Source organism: Hemitrygon akajei, unplaced genomic scaffold, assembly GCF_048418815.1.
Source record: "Hemitrygon akajei unplaced genomic scaffold, sHemAka1.3 Scf000057, whole genome shotgun sequence".
NCBI classification, from domain to species: domain Eukaryota; kingdom Metazoa; phylum Chordata; class Chondrichthyes; order Myliobatiformes; family Dasyatidae; genus Hemitrygon; species Hemitrygon akajei.
This window is the reverse complement of record NW_027331943.1, coordinates 2,107,307-2,126,659: the sequence shown is the minus strand read 5'-3', so window position 1 is coordinate 2,126,659 and position 19,353 is coordinate 2,107,307. Positions and strand designations below refer to the sequence as shown.

At 38.2% G+C, this 19,353-nt stretch overlaps 1 protein-coding gene and 1 long non-coding RNA gene across 2 annotated transcripts in view; one reads left to right on the top strand and one right to left on the bottom strand.

The window, feature by feature from the left end:
• Positions 1 to 19,353, top strand: part of LOC140721546 (NACHT, LRR and PYD domains-containing protein 3-like) — an 817,640-nt gene that overhangs the window by 538,709 nt on the left and 259,578 nt on the right. The window lies entirely within an intron of this gene.
• LOC140721487 (uncharacterized) lies at positions 681 to 18,911 on the bottom strand. The gene is made up of 3 exons (XR_012097386.1): positions 18,790 to 18,911; positions 2,421 to 2,508; positions 681 to 841 (listed from the first exon to the last, which is right to left on the bottom strand). It is a non-coding gene; the product is annotated as an uncharacterized lncRNA (long non-coding RNA).

The window sequence follows — 19,353 nt, the reverse complement described above, 5'->3', positions numbered from 1 at the left end:
AAAGCTGTTTCTTTGTAATTCTATGTTAGCTGTAGATGTTTAGAATATTTTCAGTGGCACTAATGTTGCACTTCCCATGTTAACAGTATATGCTGTGGTAATTACAAACTCAAATTGGAACAGTCACAAGGAACAGAAGGTAACAGAAACATGAGGCATGTTGGGATATTGATCAAAATAAGAGTCAACAGTTCAAACGAGAGACGATAGTCAGTGTTGCCTGAGTTGAAAATGGGGTTGAAGGTAGACTGAGAATGAGCTGAGAAATAAGTCACTATATATTTGATTTGTGAGAAACCCGTGGGTCATCAGGAGAACACATTGATGAATGGCCACTAAGGTCGAACATTGGGAACATGGTGTGATGTCAGAGAGAGTGGTGTAAAGTGGTTTTCTGTCCACTTGCAATGTCCGTCAAGTGTCACATCACTAAATTCACAAGTCAATCATTGCCTGTATCCTAATCTGTCTATAAATGAATGTGATCAGAAAACTGGAGAGAGACTTGTATTGGTGAATAACGGTTCAGGGTTTCCGCAGATGAAAACTCTTTTCTTGATGTTCACCACAAGCATTACAGGATTTTCACTGCCCAGAGGTGCCGTTACACCGGTTCTGTCGGTCTGTGATAGATTCTGTAGAATCTACACTCAGTCTATGTTCCTCCCACTTACGTGATACTCTGGCCCGGTGAAGTGATCCTCGCCCATTAACATGGAGCCGACTTCCTCCACACCCTCCTCAATCGCCTGCTGCAGTCGCTCCATGTAGAATCTCGTCAACTGGAACAGTTGGTGATCCTCACAATTTGACAGGAAGGCGGAGATGGCGGAGTTCAGATCTGTAGTCGGTCATAGAACATAAAATAGTAGATGTACCATGTGTATGCAGACACGATGCCAATTTAAACCAATCCCATCTGCAGGAACACGGTCAATGTCCCTCCGTTCCCGGCCTACTCATGAGTTCAAACGCCTCTCAGATGATGCTGAGTATCTGTTTCCAGTCCCTCCCTCAGCAGCTCATTCCAGACACCAATCACTCTCTGTGGAAAACATGCATCCTAAATCCCCTTTAAACTTTACCATCTAAACTTAAACCTGTTACCTCAGGTTTTTGTGGTGAAACTCGTCTACACCCTCTACAGACCCTCCACATCATACTAGATTTGTGCACAATACTGAAATTGTCTCTTAACCAACGTGTATCCAGTTACAGTCTAACTTTAACAAATACCTCAACTCATCGTTAGCACACTACCAATTGTGTTGCCACCTTCAGGGAGCTGTGCATACCCATCACAAGACCCGACAGTACATCAATCTTATTATCAGTCCCAACATTCACTGTGCACATTGCTCGAGAATTTGATTTCTCAAAATGCAACTTCTCACATTTACCCGAATTATCTGTACTTGGTGACTCTCTGTTCCTATTTCTAACTGGATGCTGAACACTTTGACAACAGTCCCAAATTTATTCAACTCCTCCAACTCTGTAAATCAACGAATAAGTCCACCCAGTATATCATATGATTAACCTATTTGATTCACACACATGACGCATGGTGAAACAGTGATCCTTGCGGACACGACTGGTCACAGACCTTCAGCCAGAACAACGCTCCTCTAGTGCTGACTCCATTTTATGTACCCAGGACGACTTTGAAATCAATTTACAGATTCTCAGCCCGAAACGTTGAAGGTTATTTTTTCTCTATAGGTGCTTCCTGACATGTTGAGTTCCTCCAGCATTTTGTACGGTGTCCTCTCCATTTATTATTTTGTTTTACTTTAATCCTATTCGCCAAGGTCATTTCATTGCTTCAGTAGCCCCCCCCCCGATTCCCTGTGTACAATTTCTCTTGTTCACTGTCTCCTGCACCCAGCCCGTCCTCCCTCAATATAACGTTCTTTAACTCGGCCACAGAAAACAGACACCGGAAACTCCCCTTACCTCCATTGTGCAACAACCCGTTAATCTGGGTAGAATTCACCACTGCCCTTCCAAACAGAAAACAACATCTGTTTCTCTCAATGGCTGTCGGAGGCATTTCCCACATCAGGGCGTACCAAATGCTGACGGAAATTCTGTCTGTTCCCTTGACTGTTACATTGCCCGCTGTTGTATTCCTGTCTGAGTGTTACCTTATTCAGGGGCTCCTTCTTCTTTCACTCAGGTGAAGATTTGTGTGGTGAGGGGAGTGATTCGATCATTCCCCTTGTTATGCCCTTGCCCTGGACCTGGTGAATTGTTCCAATGCTCATGGAAGCTTTACCAGTTGGAACAATGACCCCGTTTGATGGTACTTTCTCTCTGCCCCTTTATCGCCCAAGTTTATCCCTCTGAATTATTGACGATTTGACTACACGTGTACCATGATGACAGAGTTTTAATGAGAAAGAGGCCAGTGAGCATACCTGTGTCCATTCTGACTCTGTCGTTGGTTGACTACCGTCTGCTTGTCTGACGTCTGCGTGGAAGAAAGCCCCACCTGCTGGCAATGACCTGAATTACACAAATAAAAAAGTATGATTCAGTTACACTGTCCTTCAAATTTAAAACACTTTTGTAAGGTCACTGCTCACTCTCCGACATTCCAGGGAGTAAATGGAGATTGGTACAAAGACATCCAACTGGACACAAATTTCAAGAAGATCGCAAGGAAATATAAGGAAACTTACTTAAAGGAGTGATGCAGAGAAGCTGAAGAAGCCAAAAGAATTGGGAAAAAAGAAGAGATCTGTTGCAGAAAATCAGAGAAATCAAAGCAACATTTCATGTAAAATGAGCATAGGAAATGACAAAGAAGGGAAGGACCTTACAGAAGCAAAGGACATCAAAGGGAAATGGCAGGAACACACAGAAGAATTGCAGAAAGATCCGACAGCAAAGACACCTGCAATGACTCCCTCATCGATCTAGAGCCAGACATTCTGGAAAGTGAAGTTGAATGGGCGACAGAAAACATTGCCAATAATAAGGCTGCAGGATGTGACAGGATTTCAGTAAAATTGTTAAAAATTCTAAAAGGTGATGCTGTAAAAGTATTGCATGCAATTTTCCAGCAGATCTGGGAAAATATAAACAACAATGACTTTCAGGCTGGATTAAGATCCGTTTTTATCCCAATACCCAAGAACAGAAATGTAAAGTATTGTTCAAATTACCGGAAGTTTTCACGTGCTAGAAAGGTAATGCTAAAGATCGTGCAAGCAAGACCCTAGCAATATATGGAACACGAACTGCCAGATAGAAGCTGCTTTTAGAAGAGGCAGAAGCACCAGAGACCAAATTGCTAACCTACGCTGGATAATGGAGAAATCACGAGGATTTCAGAAAAGTATTCATCTATGTTTTATTGACTACTCTAAAGCCTTCAGCAGTGTCGTCCATAATAAACTATACATTTGTTCTGCCTTATGAGAAACTTGTACAAAGATCAAGAAGCAACAGTTAGAACGACACAGAACAACAAACTGGTTCAGGAATTGGCAAGGAGTATGACCAGGCTGCATACTGTCACCCTGTTTGTTTATTTTTTTCCAATTTATTTATTTATTAAATTTTTAGAAAATTACAAAGAATAAATGTGATGATAAAATAGTAAGAAAAAGAAAAATAATATTAACCCCCCCCCCCTTAACCCCTATCTAAAGAAAGAAAAAAAAGAAGAGAAAGAATGCCTGGATATCGGAGGATCCCCACATGCTCCATGGAGTTCAAAATAATTTTAATATTTATTTTTACTTTCCCCAATTACTTTATAATTTTATCTTCAAAGGACCTATGTATTTAATCCTATCTTTCGTAGGTATGGGAGCCAAATTTTCAAAAAATATATCATATTCATTTCTTAGATTATATGTAATTTTTTCAAGTGGAATACAACTATATATTTCATTATGCCAACAATCCATAGTTAAATATAAATCAGATTTCCAAGTAACTGCGATAACTTTTTTGGCTACTGCCAATGCAATTTTTATAAGTTTTTTCTGATACTTATTCAAGTTTCGGTATTGTCCCTTCAATATCTCCTAATAAAAATAATACTGGACTATGTGGGAGTTGTACTCCAGTAATTTGTTCCAATAAAAGTCTCAGATTTATCCAAAATGGTTGAATTTTAAAACAAGACCAAGTAAAATGTAAAAAAGTACCAATTTGCTGATTACATCGAAAACATTGGTCAGACATATTTGAATTAAATCTATTTATTTTCTGTGGTGTTATATATAATTGATGTAAAAATTATATTGTATTAATCTAAGTCGAACATTTATTGTATTTATCATACTATCAGAACATAATCTTGACCAACTTTTTCCATCAATTTTAACATTCAAATCAGATTCCCATTTTTGTCTTGATTTATGAATTCCTTATTTAATTGTCTGTTTTTGAATCAAATTATACATACAAGATGTAATTTTTTTAATTTTTCCTTCTTGAATTAATATTTCTATTTCACTAGGTTTTGTCATCAACATTGTTTGACCCAGCTTTTCTCATAAATAAGCCTTTAATTGAAAATAACAGAAAAGAGTGCTGATTGATATTTTATATTTATTTTTTAATTGATCAAACAACATCAATATACCTCCTTCAAAATGATCACCTATATATTTAATCCCCTTTTGGAACCAATTATATAAATGTTAATTATCCATTGTAAAAGGAATAAGCCTATTTTGAATTAAAGTTCTTTTTGCTAATAAAGATTTCTTTATCTCATCGTCCATATTTACCTTATTCCATAAATCAATCAAGTGTCTTAATATAGGAGATTCTTTTTTTTCCCGTATCCATTTGGATTCCCATTTATATATAAAATCTTCTGGTATGTTTTCTCCTATCTTATCTAATTCTATTCTAATCCATGCCGGTTTTTTTTTCATCAAAAAAAGACGCAATAAATTAAGTTGATTTGCTTTATAATAATTCTTAAAATTTGGAAGTTGTAACCCTCCTAAATCAAATTTACATGTCAATTTTTCCAATGATATTCTTGACATCTTTCCTTTCCAAAGAAATTTCCTTACATATTTATTCAGTTCTTGAAAAAAACTTCTGAGGTAATTGTATTGGTAAAGTTTGGAATAAATATTGCAATCTAGGAAATATATTCATTTTTACAGCATTAACTCTACCTATTAATGTTATTGGTAACATCGCCCATTTATCAAGATCCTCTTTTATTTTATTTAATAATGGCAAATAATTTTGTTTATATATATGTATTTTTTACATCATTATCAACTCTAATACCTAAATATTTTATCCCATTTATTGACCATTGAAATTGAGTTACTAATCGACATTGATTATAATTTCCTTCGGTAAGGGGTAAAATTTCACTGTTATCCCAATTTACTTTATACCTTCATACTTTCCATATTCTTCCAATCTAAAAGATAATCTTTGCAAAGATTGCAATGGGTTTGTTAAATAAATCAAAACATCATCAGCAAATAAATTAATCTTATATTCTTCTTGATTAACTCTAAAGCCCCCAATGTCTGAATCTGTTCTGATTAATTCAGCTAATGGTTCTGTTGCCAATACAAATAAAGCAGGTGATAATGGACAGCCTTGTCTAGCTGACACCGTTAAGCAAAATGGTGTTGAAATCTGACCATTTGTAACTACTTTAGCTTGAGGATTAGTATTTAAGGTTTTAATCCATTGTATAAAGGATTTTCCTAACTCATATTTTTCCAATACCTGAAATAAAAAATCCCATTCCAATCTATCAGGTGCTTTTTCTGCATCCAAAGCAACTGCCACACACATTTCCTCTCTTTTTTGTGCCAAATGAATTATACGAAGTAACCGGGTTATATTATCCATTGATTGTCTGTTTTTAATAAAACCTGTTTGATCCATATGTATTAATTTTGGTAAATATTTAGATATTCTATAGATAAAATGTTTGCTATTATTTTATAATCTGTATTCAACAAAGAAATAGGCCTATATGATGTTGGTTCTAAAGGATATCTCTTTTTTTGGCAATACACTTATGATCACTGTTAAAAAAGATTGTGGGAGTTTATGCATTCTTTCCACTTGATATATTAATTCCATAAAAGGAGGAATTAATAAATCTTTAATTTTTTAAAAAATTCAGGAGGAAAACTATCTTCTCCTGGGGATTTATTACTCTGAAGTGATCCTAAAGCTTCTTCAACCTCTTTTAATGTAAAGGACATATCTAATCCTTTCTGTTCTTCCAAATTTTATTTTGGAAGGGTTATTTGTGATAACAATTTATCTATCTCAGCAATCTTATTTTGTGATTCTGATTGATGTAGTTCAGTATAAAAATTTTTTAAAGTTTCATTAATTTCTAAAGGTTTATAAGTAACCTTATTTACACTTGTTCTAATTGGATTTATTGTTTTAGAAGCCTGTTCTGTTTTCAACTGCCAAGCAAGAATCTTATGTGATCTTTCACCTAATTCGTAATATTTCTGTTTAGTTCTCATAATTACTTTTTCTGTATGATATGTCTGGAGTGTATTATATTGTAGTTTTTTATTAACAAGTTGTCTTCATTTTTCTTCTGTCATATATCTTTCTTGAGATTCTTTTTCTAACTTTATGATATCTTTCTCCAATTGATCTATTTCTGCCATGTATTCCTTCTTAATTTTAGATGTATAACTTATAATCTGACCCCTTAAATATGCTTTCATCGCTTCCCATAATAATTTTATCCTCAATTGAATGTAAATCTGTATCAAAAAAATTGAATTTGTTTTTTCATAAAATCACAAAAATCTTTACGTTTTAATAAAATGGAATTAAATCTCCATCTATAGATCGATTCCTCCTTGTCCGTCATTATCATTGTCATTATCAAGGGGGAATGATCTGACAGTATTCCTGCTTTATATTCCACACTTTTCACTCTGTCCTGAATATTTTTTGATAATAAAAAAAATCAATCCTTGAGTAAGTTTTATGTCTATTTGAATAAAATCAATAATCTCTTTCTCTTGGATTAATTTTTCTCCATATATCAATCAGGTTTAAATCTTTCATTAATGATAAAGTTAGTTTTATTACTTTTGATTTTGTAGCAACTTTAGTTGACCTATCCAAAACTGGATCTAAACAAAAATTAAAGTCTCCACCTATTAATATTTTATCATGTGCATCAGCCAAGTTCAAAAAACCTTCTTGTATGAATTTTGCATCATTTTCATTTGGTGCATAAATGTTCATAAAAGTCCATAATTCTGAAAAAAATTGACAATGTATAATCACATATCTCCCCACAGAATCAATTACTACATTTTGTATTTTAATTGGTAAAGTTTTATTAACCAAAATTGCAACTCCTCTCGATTTTGAATTAAATGAAGCTGCAATGACATTTCCAACCCAATCTCTCTTTAATTTCTTATGTTCTGTTTCTGTTAAATGTGTTTCTTGTAAAAAAGCTGTATCTCCTTTCATTTTCTTAATATATGTTAAAACTCTTTTTCTTTTCACAGGTCCGTTAAGTCCATTAACATTAAAACTTAAAAAAATAAGTAAATTAATCATTCATAATACCTTGGGAACTCTTTGAAATTCTCCATGTTTCTATGAGTCTCTCCCCAACCATCCAGGCAAAAAAGAAAAATAGAAAAAAGGTAACTAATATATAAGGGAAAAAAACCATTAATGTTGCGAATAAAAAATAACACAACATTACACCCCCATTTAACGGGTCATGGCAATTGCCATGATTGTACACGTGAAACTCGCAGCCATCGATCAGGAGCTCCTCCAGCTTCCCCGCAAAAAAAAAAGAAAATATATTAGTGAAGAAAAAAAAGAAAATAATTAATGTCTCTACTCCCAATTAATACTCCTCAACTATTTTTGTTTTCCTTATAAATGTCCGTCAAGTCCAACCTTATTTCAGTCTTCATCATTAGTCCACTTCATTTCTATAATTCTTTAGTCCTCTTCGTGGATATCAGGTAATTCTTGTACAAATTTCTCCGCTTTCCGGTAGTCAACGAAAAATCTGCTTTCTTCGTTATCCAGGAAAATGATCAATTTTGCTGGGTAGCTCAATAAAAATTTATAGCCCTTTTCCCATAAAGATTTTTTCACTTGATTAGATTCCTTCCGCCTCTTCAGAAGATCGTAACTTATGTCTGGATTTTAAAAAAAACTCTTTTCCCTTCTATTATCAATGGCCCATTTCTCTTTTTAGCACCTTGAGTAGCTGCCTTCAACATCATTTCTTTATCTTGGTACCTGAAGCGTTTTATCAAAATTGATCTTGGATTTTGATCTTGTTGAGGTCTTGGTCTTAAAGCTCTGTGTGCTCTTTCAATTTCAATTACTTGGCTTCCTTCTTTCATTTCCAAAATTTTCGGAATCCATTCTTGAAAGAATTTTATTGGATTTTCACCCACTGTACCTTCCATAAGACCAACAATTTTAATATTATTTCGTCTACTAGAGTTTTCAAGCAAATCTATTTTTTCCAACATCCGTTTTCTTTCTATTGTCCAGGCAAGATTATTGTCTTCTATCTTATCTATTCTTTCAGTGTTTTCTTCCATTTCTTTAACTTTATAGCAGAACTTTATCCATCTTCTTTTGTTTTTCCACCACATTATCGAGTGTAGTCTGCATCCTTCTTATATCTGTTCTTATAGCTTTTAATTCATTCATCATATATATCAAGATATCTCTTATGTCTCCTTTAATCTCCTCCTTCTTTTCCTCTTCTTCATCCTCTGAATTTCCCAAAGAGTCTGTTTCTACTTCCAATCCACATCCAATTTCACTTCCAGCCGTAATTGGGATTTGTAGTTTTGTTAATATCTGTTCATTCATGCTTGTTTCTTCGCGCATGCGTTGTTCTTGCCGTTTCTTCTCAGAGACCGCCGACATTGCTGCAACTTCCTGTCCCGCATCATCAGAACTGCCATGCACTTCGCCGGGAGGAGATCCAACTTGAGTCCGAGGCTTCGCCGAGACGGTTAGGCCTTTTCCCCCGCCGATTTGCGCAGTCTTCGAAGTAGTAACTTTCTTCTGTTTCGGTTTAGGAGCCATATCCAAAAATAATCCTGAGTTACTTATAAACAGTTTCTAGTAGGTATTTATTAACTCCTCTTCATTTAAACCCTATTTCATTACTTTTTACGAGGGAGCTGGATTCCCAACGTCTCGACCCTACGCCATCACGTGACGCCCCCTCACCCTGCTTATTTAATCTAGATGCTGAACATATGAGGAATGCTGGTCGAGAGGACTCAAAATGTTGCAGTCAAAATTACCAGACAGAATATTAATAAATTCAGATATGCATGTGATACTATTCTAATGGCTGAAAGTGAGGATGATCTGAAGAAGCTTCTAATGAAAGTGAAAGAAGAAAGTGGAAAGCTGGCTTCTTGCTCAATATTAAGAAAACCAGCCAGTCCTATTAACTCTGTGGTAATAAATGGAAGCAGAGATGGATTTTTTCTTCCCTGGTTCAAAGCTTTCTATAGATGGTAAATGTGATGGCCTTTTCAAATTTATTGGGTAGGAGAGCTATTTTGTTGCATTGGAAGGATCCTAATCCACCTACTGCTTTTTTCTGGCTCTCCTCCATTGTGTTTTGTTTAAACTTGGAGAAAATTAGAAGTCGGACGTTCGATACATCTTTCAAATTTGAACAAACCTGGCCGCCTTTTATTCAATATTTTCATACAATCTAATTTCTTTTCTTTTCTTTCTCCCTCCGTGAAGTTTCAGATTTGACCAGAAGGACGTTTTCTTCTTTTTTTGTAATCTTGTCCTCAAATGGACTGCCCAGTCCTTTTTTTTTTGTTTTAGGTTAGTTTAGTGTTTTTTTCTCTTCTATAAATAGAACATTTCCAGTCTTTTTTTGTATGAATTGTCAAGAGGAGTTGTGGTTCTCTGTTTTTATATTCTTGCTTCCTGCTATAATTCTCAACCTATTTAGCAATCCAGAACAAGAATATACCCAACGATAGCCTCCACCACTGTTTGTGGTGACAAATTCCACAGATCAAACAACCTTTGGCTGAAGTAATGTCTCTCATCTCAGTTTTAAAGTGATGCTTCTTTATTCTGAGGCAGCACTCTCAGATCCCAGACTCTCCGTCTAATCCAGACACCCTCTCCACCCCCACTGCATCCAGACTTGTTGTTATTCAGTTGGTAAATAATCACCCCCGCCCTAACTTCAAACCCCCCCCCCCCCCACCAACCCTAGATTTTGAGGGTGGGTGTTGATTTACTTTTCTGCTGGTTTGGCACACCATTGTGGCCAAAGGGCCTGTTCCTGTGATGTACTGTTCCATGTTCTGTTCCATCTTCAGCATCCTGAGTTTCTGTTTGAGTATCTGCCCACTGGCAGATAGAAGGTGACAGTGAGGGGGAATTTCTAAATGTGAATTGAATTCTGAAACCCCGGTCTATGTCTACTGGTGCAAACACAAAACTGCGTATTTAATCACAGCCTCTCCCTGAGAGGGATGGAATAGCAACATTCTCTGCTTTGCTTCCAAAGAGACTTCAGAACCAAACATCTGAGCACAGAACAGAAATACTCGCTCAACATCTCATAAACCCTGACAGCTTGATCCCCTGACTCATTTTATCTGGATCAAATCAGGTGTGGTATCCCAGGTCCAACCTCAGAGGGTCACAGCCCACACCGAGAGCCTCGCACATCTTTTCCACACCTCACACTGGTGTTCCCGCATCTCACACTGAGAGATCCACGCTACCAATATCCAGCCCCCGGAGACGTCTGCTTCATCACGGAACATCCAGCCGCATCTGTAAAAACACCAACGTAGACCGAAGCCCAAACACTACCAGCTCCATATTCCTGGAGCCCCCATCCCAAGATTGTATCTCAAGCACCAACTCTCCCAGGGCTCTTTGCTGCCGGTAATATGCGGCAGTGTCTCAGTAATCCCAGTTCAAAAACTTACACTCCCACACCAACCCATGACAGAACTGGAGCCCGATGATCCTCTTTCTAGACAGGGATTAGCTGTAAAACATGGGCCTTGGATCACAAAGAGGGTGCTGATACATTTTAGCTTGTTCCCACAGTTAGATTGAACACAGTTGTTCATTATTTTATTGCTGAGTGCGGTGTAGCCCAGGTCAATTAGCAGCCACTTTCCCCGTCGTGTAACAGGAACAAAATGTTTTAAATATAAAATTGAAAATATAGCACTGGAAACTCAGTGCAGGAGATTTCATTTTGTTTCTTTTGATGCAGAAACGATGACTAACTGCAAGATGTTTGACCCCCAGAACAGAATCGCATAAATACAATCCCTACAATCTTCTTCATTCCATCCCGGACAGGAAATGCTCAAAGCATCCTCGTATCTAAGGCCACTCTCTCTCCGCTGAGAGTCAGCAACCAGAGAGCGATAAACATGTTCAACACTCTCTGCAGCTCTGGTGAGCTGTTGCCCTGGTGACGGAGGAAGTGGCTCACAAAGATAACCGAGCGGGGAAATAACAAACTCAGTGTGACACGTTCTCGGTTTCATTGTGACAAAGATGAACTGAACACTCATCCATTTTGTAATGGTGGTACTAAAATTCCAGTGGTTGTTTTTACCCCTTGGAGGTGCATTCAGTAAATCTCAATGTGGTTCCAGCTCTACAGAGCTCTCAGCAGGGCAGACGCTGGTCCAAAATAAATCGCAGTGTTGTATACAACCTATAAGTTAGATATAATATAAATTAGATATGGCCCTAGTGGCTAAAGGGATGGAGAGAAAGCAAGTACAGGGTTCTGAGTTGGATGATCAACCATGATCATACTGAAAGGCGGTGCAGGCTCGAAGGGCCGAATGACATACTCCTGCACCTATTTTCTATGTTTTCTATGACCAGTCTGCAATAAATGTCGATTATGTGTAGAAGTTTCAATTGAGATTCACAGAGCCCTTACAGCACAGACACAGGACTGTTAGCCCATCCAGTCCGTGCCATGTTCGGTGTGGTTCCATCCCCCTGCACCCAGACCATAGCTCTCTATACCTCCCTCATCCATGTACCTCCCCACACATCTCTGAAATACCACAATCGGACCTTCATCTCTTACATCTGCTGGGAACTTGTTCTGCATTTGCTCCACCCTCTGAGTGAAGTAGTTCTCCCTCAGATTACCCTTAAATGTGTCACTTTTTGCCCTAAATCCATGATTTTACGCAACCTGAGGGGGAAATGACTAACTGCATTCACCCTATTTATACCATCATAGATTTCTATATCTCTAGCAGGGCTTCCCAACCTAGGGTCCTGGACCCTTCCTCTAATTGTAGGGGCAAATGGCATAGAAAAGTTGGAATCCTGCTAGGATACCCCATCATTCCCCTGTATTCCAGGTAATCGAGTTCTAACCTGTTCAACCTATCACTATAATTATTTCCTGAAATACTAGCAATGTCCGTGTAATTTTCCCTACACTCTTTCACGCTTATCGACATCTTTCCTCCAAGTAGCTGGCCAGAACAACACTCAATTCTGTTTTTTTTGTTTTTTTGTTTTGGATTCCTGGTGTCTTTTACAACTTTAGCATTAATATCCAGGCCCCTCTTCGTAATAGCCTGCGTTATAATGGTCAATATGTCCTAAACTCTCTTTACAACTCTGGTGTTACTTTAAAGGAATTGTGGATCTGTAACACCCACGGCAGGACAATCGTGCTCAAAACAGTTATTTTCCCCAAACAGTAAGCCTGATTAACAGCTCTACTCACTAACCCACACTCCGCACCCCACCCACTACTGGTTTAACATTTCCTGACAGTTCTAGGCTCTCTTGTGCCTGAAGTGACTTTATGGACAGACAATCAATATCATTCTCCGTAGGTCCAGGCTTTCCTGTACCTAATGTCACTTTACAGACATACAATCAATGTCAGTCTCATATGTCCAGACAATCCTGTGCCTAACATCACTTTATGGACATACGATCAATCTCACAGACCAGAGAATTATGCAATATTGCAAAGGAAAAATGGCTGAATCAAAAAATGCAATGAAGTAGAAGGCCGTATTAACAACAGCAAAGAAATGCACCAGAAAATTTAAGGAAATTACTGGCATTAAGAAAACCTCCTCTACAGGATGCCTAGAATCAGCAGATGGACCCATCCTAACGGATAAAGTATGTGAGAGGTGGATTCAGTATGTAGAGCAGCTTTTTGAGATAATAGAGGGAACCCCCATATATAAAACACCCTAATTCTGGCCCTCATTACCGAAGAAGAAATAACTAAAGCAATGAAAAGCATGAAACAAGGTAAAGCCACTGGACCTGATGGAATTTCAGTGGAAATGATACAAGCCCTAGAAGATCTGGGAGTAGATATTCTTTTTGAAGAGTATAATGGCATTTATGAGTCTGGTGTATTGCCTGACGATCTCTTGAAATCAGTATTTATAACTCTGCCTAAAATTCCTGGAACTATTGACTGCGAAAATTATAGAAAAATCAGTCTTATGAGTCACATAACAAAGATTTTGTTGAGAATTGTTCTGAGTCAAATTAAAAACAATTTAAGTCCAGAAAATTCTGAACTGTAATATGGATTTATTGAGGATAGAGGAACTAGGAATGCAATTTTCATACTACTAATGCTTTCAGAAAGGGCAATTGAATATCAAAATGATGTATTTTTATGTTTTATTGATTTCACTAAAGCATTCGACAAAGTGCAACATGAAAAATTATTTCAACTTCTCATTTAACTAAACATTGACGGAAGGGACAAATAACCGCTTCAAAATTCATATTGTAATCAATCGGTGGCGGTAAAAGATGATGATAATATAAGCAGTTGGACTAAAATTCAAAGGGAAGTTAGACAGAGATGCGTTGCCGCACAGAAATTATTTAATATCTATACTGAAATGGTTCTCAGAGAAACAGAAGACCTAGATGGGATAAAAATTGGAGATGTTTCCATCAACAATATGCAGACGATACCACTCTAATAGCAAGTGCTGCAGAACACCTACCAATTCTCCTGGACAAAGTAATACAAACAAGTGCAGATTTTGGTCTAACCATTAACTGTAAAAAAAATAAGTATGTGGTAATATCAAAAGAGCAGGATACTCCCAACTGCAAGTTGCCCGTCAGTAACAAAAGAGATTGAACAAAAGACCAGCGTTAGTTACCTCGGTAGCTTTATATCACAAGATGCTAGAAGTAAAGTAGAAATAAAAAGATTTGCCATTGCCAAAATCAACTTCCAAAAAATGAAACCCATTTTTACCAACAGACACATTTCTATGACAACAAGGCTCAGGCTACTAAAATGTTACATCTGGTCAATCTTGCTGTATGCTTCCGAAACGTGGACTATAACATCAGAACTCCAAAGAAACATAGAAGCAACAGAAATGTGTTTTCTAGAAGAATGTTGAAAATATCACATAGAGACAGGGTAGCTAACGACACAGTACTCCAATGTACCCACACCAAAAGATCTTTAATGAGAACATTAAATGAGAGGGAACTTCAATTCCCGGGGCATGTCATCAGAAAGGGAGAAATAGGATGTCTTACATTGCAAGGCCATATGCCTGGGAAACGCGGAAGAGGAAGGCAAAGAAGGAAATATATGGACAGCGTGAAAGAACTAACAGATCTAAGTGTGCGAGATATCATTGACGCTGTGAGGGATCATTGGATGTGGAGAGCCATGATCGCCCAGGTGTGTAACGCGCAAGGCACATGCAGAAGAAGTATCAATGTCAGTCTCATATGTCCAGACACTCCTGTGATTACTGTCACTTTATGGAAATACAATCAATCTTTTTAAACTATCATACTTCATGTATTGTGTTTTGTTTATTATTGTGGTCTCCATCATTTTGGTTTTTTCTTCTGTCCTGAGTAACAATTATTTTGTTCTCCTTTACACTTGTTACTGGAATGACATTAAACAATTTTGAATCTTGAAACCTGGGTAAAATACCACGACCAACCACATTATCTATGTTCCCTCTTGATTTCATGAACTCCTATAATGTCACCCTCATTCTCCTCTGCAATGAAGACCCAGCTCAGCCAAAAGCTTCCTATGACTCGGCCCTCTAGTCCAGGCAACATCTTCAGCAATCTCTTCTGCACCCTCTCCAGCTTGATAATATATTTACTACAGAAGGGTGAACACAACGGGACATAATACTCTGTGTAGCCATGTACATTCACATACAAATCAATGGCATGAATAATAAATTACAGAGGTCTCAACACTGACACTCACATCCCACTCGTCACAGGCCTCCATTCGCTAGAACCATCTACATTCATCCCCCTCTCCTTCTTGTTCTCGAGTCCGGTGTGAATCCACCTCGCCAGCAGCCTGTGAATCCCACGTGACTGAACCTCCCTGATCAGCTGCCATGCGGGAACTTGTTACAGACTTTACCAAAGTTCAGATGAACAACATCACTGCCCAACTTCACCTAACGCCCTAGTTCATTCTTTTTTTTTAAAAAAAAACTTTTTAAATTGAGTTTTCAAATGATTACAGAAAGAAAAAAATATATACCCTTCCCCCCTCCCCTTAGCCCCTCCCCTAACATCCCTATAGAAAAAAAAAGGAAAAAAAATGTAAGAAAGAGTGCCTGGATATCGGAAGATCCCCACATGCTCTACGGAGTAAGTAATAACTTTAGTATATATATTTATTTATTTCCCCAAATAACCAATTATTTTATCTTCGGAGCACCTATATATTTAATCCTGTCTTTTGTAAATAAGGGCGCCAAATTTTCAAAAATGTTTCATATTTATCTCTTAAATTATAAGTAATTTTTTCAAGTGGAATACAGCTGGAAATTTCATTCTTCCAACGATCTATACTTAAGTATGAATCCGATTTCCAAGTAACTGCAATAGCCTTTTTGGCTACAGCCAGTGCAATTTTTATGAATTCTTTCTGATATTTATTCAATTTGGGTTTCGATTTTATCCCTTCAATATCGCCTAATAAAAATAATATTGGATTATGTGGAAGCTGTGTTCCAATAATTTGTTCCAATAAAACTCTTAAATTTGTCCAAAAAGGTTGAATTTTAAAACAAAACCAAGTAGAATGTAAAAAAGTACCGATTTCTTGGTTACATCGGAAACACTGATCAGATAAATTTGGGTTTAATTTATTTATTTTTTGTGGTGTAATATATAATTGATGTAAAAAGTTATATTGCACTAATCTTAACCGGACATTTATTGTATTTGTCATACTATCAAGACATAGTCTTGACCAAGTTGTTTCTTCAATTTTAATATTCAAGTCACTTTCCCATTTTTGTCTTGACTTATGGACTCCTTGTTTAAATGCCTGTTTTTGAATCAAGCTATACATTCAAGAAATAATTTTTTTAGTTTTTCCTTTTTGAATTAAAGTTTCTATTTCATTAGATTTCGGCAATAACATTGTTTGACCTAATTTTTCTCTTAAATAAAACCCTTAATTGGAAGTAACAAAAAAGTGTGTTGTTTGATACTTTATATTTATTCTTTAGTTGATCAAATGACATTAATATACCTCCTTCAAAACAATCTCCTATATATCTAATCCCTTTTTGAAACCAATTATATAAAAGTTGATTATCCATTGTAAAAGGAATAAGTCTATTTTGAATTAAAGATCTCTTTGCTAATAAAGATTTCTTTGTCTCATCATCAACATTTATCTTATTCCATAAGTCAATCAAATGTTTTAATATAGGAGATTCTTTCTTTTCCCGTATCCATTTAGATTCCCATTTATATATAAAATCTTCTGGTGTATTTTCTCCTATTTTATCTAGTTCTATTCTAATCCATGCCGGTCTACCTTTCTCAAAAAAAGATGCAATACGCCCTAGTTCATTCTTATCTAATCTCCAAAATACTTGACAGATATGATATCCTATTGGACAGTGTAGACGGTGATTTCCCCATAACCAATGCCCGACCGCTCGGGATTTCAGCTTCACTGCAGACTGAGAAAATTCCGATCACATCTGTCGAATTACCAACCTGGACTGTAGCCCGTATACTGCCAGTTCCATATCATCAGAGTCACCAGCCCAATATTATCACCCATACAAAGACGCCTTGGTGCCGGCAATTTGCCGTGGAGTTCCTGCCATTTCCGATTCACAAACTAAAGTGGAATTGGAAGCTAATGACCCTCTGCCGGAGCTGGTGCTCAGGCCGTTTCCCCGGTCTGAAAAGAGGATACAATTCAGCCTGACCCCAGCAGCTAAACCGAGCACATTTGATCACAATCTTCCTGCTGTGTGGGATCTTGCCCAGCACAGCTGGCTGCCATGTTTCCTGCAGTGTAGCAGGAACAAAATGTAAAATTATAAAGTAGAAAATGCTGGGAGCTCAGTACATCAGACTACATCTCTGAAAGGACAAATGGTGGAAGACCCAGTTCCAGAACCGAGACCGTCCAAGGTGCTGCCGATCTGCTGAGCGTCTCCAGTATTTTCACCTCCTTACTTTAAATTTCCTGCAACTGTAGTATTGTCGCCATCTTCATTTTAACGCACAGATAGTAACTGATTGCCACCCTAGACTGTAAATGCCACCCCACCCCAAACAATTTGTTAATTCAGAGTTCATTCTGACCCTGGTGTAATACATGCCACACAGTCAATGCTCACAGCATCCTTTCCTCCCACTATCACTCTGTTACATTTGCTCCCGAGGCCACTGTCTCTACGCTGAGAGGCGGTGACCACAGAGCGATAAAAACTGCAACACTTGCTGCAGCTCTGACGGGCCGTTACCCTGGAAACAGAGGAAGTGGCTCACTGAAAATAACCGAGACAGGAAATAACAAACTGAACATCAGATGCTATGAGTTCCATTATGACAAAGATTAACACTGCAGCCATTTTGTAACGGTGAATCAAAATTTGAAATGGCTGCTTTTACCCTGCCACGTGTTGTGTCCAACTAAACCTCTGGTATTCCTAGCGAACAATAACTAACTAATTAACTAACTAGCTAACTAACTAACTAAACAAATAAATAAATAAATAAGCAAGCAAACAAACAAATCAATAAATAGAAAGGTGCAAATACAAAACTTCACAATGAAGACAAAGTTTAGAAGAGAGATTGCTGAAATATATCATTGCGGCATTGGGATACAGGCTGGGCAAACATGAACAAGACTTAACTCTCGCATTAATAGGACCAGACATCGGGAAACACTGTCAGCATTTCGGCAAGTCGTAGCAATGGAAAGAAGAAGGAATTTAACTTCCTAGTCCCCCGAGAGGACGTGAGAGATCTGGATCTCACTGTCCTGTCTGAACGGGGAAAGATGAAACTACTCATACACGTGGAGGAGTCTCCCGAGGGTGCGATTACTCTGTTTAACCCTCGAGTCTGCACGAACACAACGGGCCGAACGGCCGCTTCCAGTGTGCTGGAAATATGTAAAACAATCATCGACCCCAGGCGTCGATCCAGGTGAAGTTTGGATCCAATACCGGGCCGGGTGATGGAGGTAAAGTTCCCCAGGTATATCTTAATGGATGGGTTCAGTCTCGGCATCACCACCTCATCCCGCTCCTGGGACCAGAACACCAGGGGCTGAGCGGCAGCTCATCTCAGGCGGTTCGGTGTGAAGGTCCCATAACCCGGACCGACCACGACAGGTTGTGTCCAGGAAGCGGGACGGGGCCGCCAGTTCGAGGAAGTTAACGGGACTCTCTGCACAACATCAGGTTTCCCTCCCCCGGGATCGGCTTCAGTACTCACCGATGGGAAATCGTCGGTCGCGTTCACCCCGAGTGACCCGCCACAATATTGACCGATGGGAACTTGATCAATTTGCCCCTCAGACAGCGATCAGTCCACCGGCTCCACGCCAACGATCCACTTCAACAGAGAACGGAAATAAAACCCCGCCCATCCGGAGACTGTGAGAGCGGGGGCGGGGCTTCGGAAGCGTAAACAGCGGATGCTGCTGATCTGCGTTTGAAATGGGAGCGAGAAACTTGTCGGGTGGAGGGTCTCCCGTCTGAACCGATGACTCTGCTCCTCGCCCGGACACTGCCCGACCTACCGCATTTTAACCATACCGATAACGCATTTTACACGTTATTTCATATTTACACCAGCTACATTTTTTATTTTGCCCTCGGTACCTTTGGCGTCCCCATCGCTCCACCTCTCCGATCTCGGAGTTACGGGTTCGATTCCCATCCCGATCCGATACACAAGTCAGACGCGAAAAGGTTTCATTCAAATCACTTCTATCTTTATAAGTAATAATATTATTCACATTCCTCCAGCCTCACTGGACAGGATCACTGAAACATC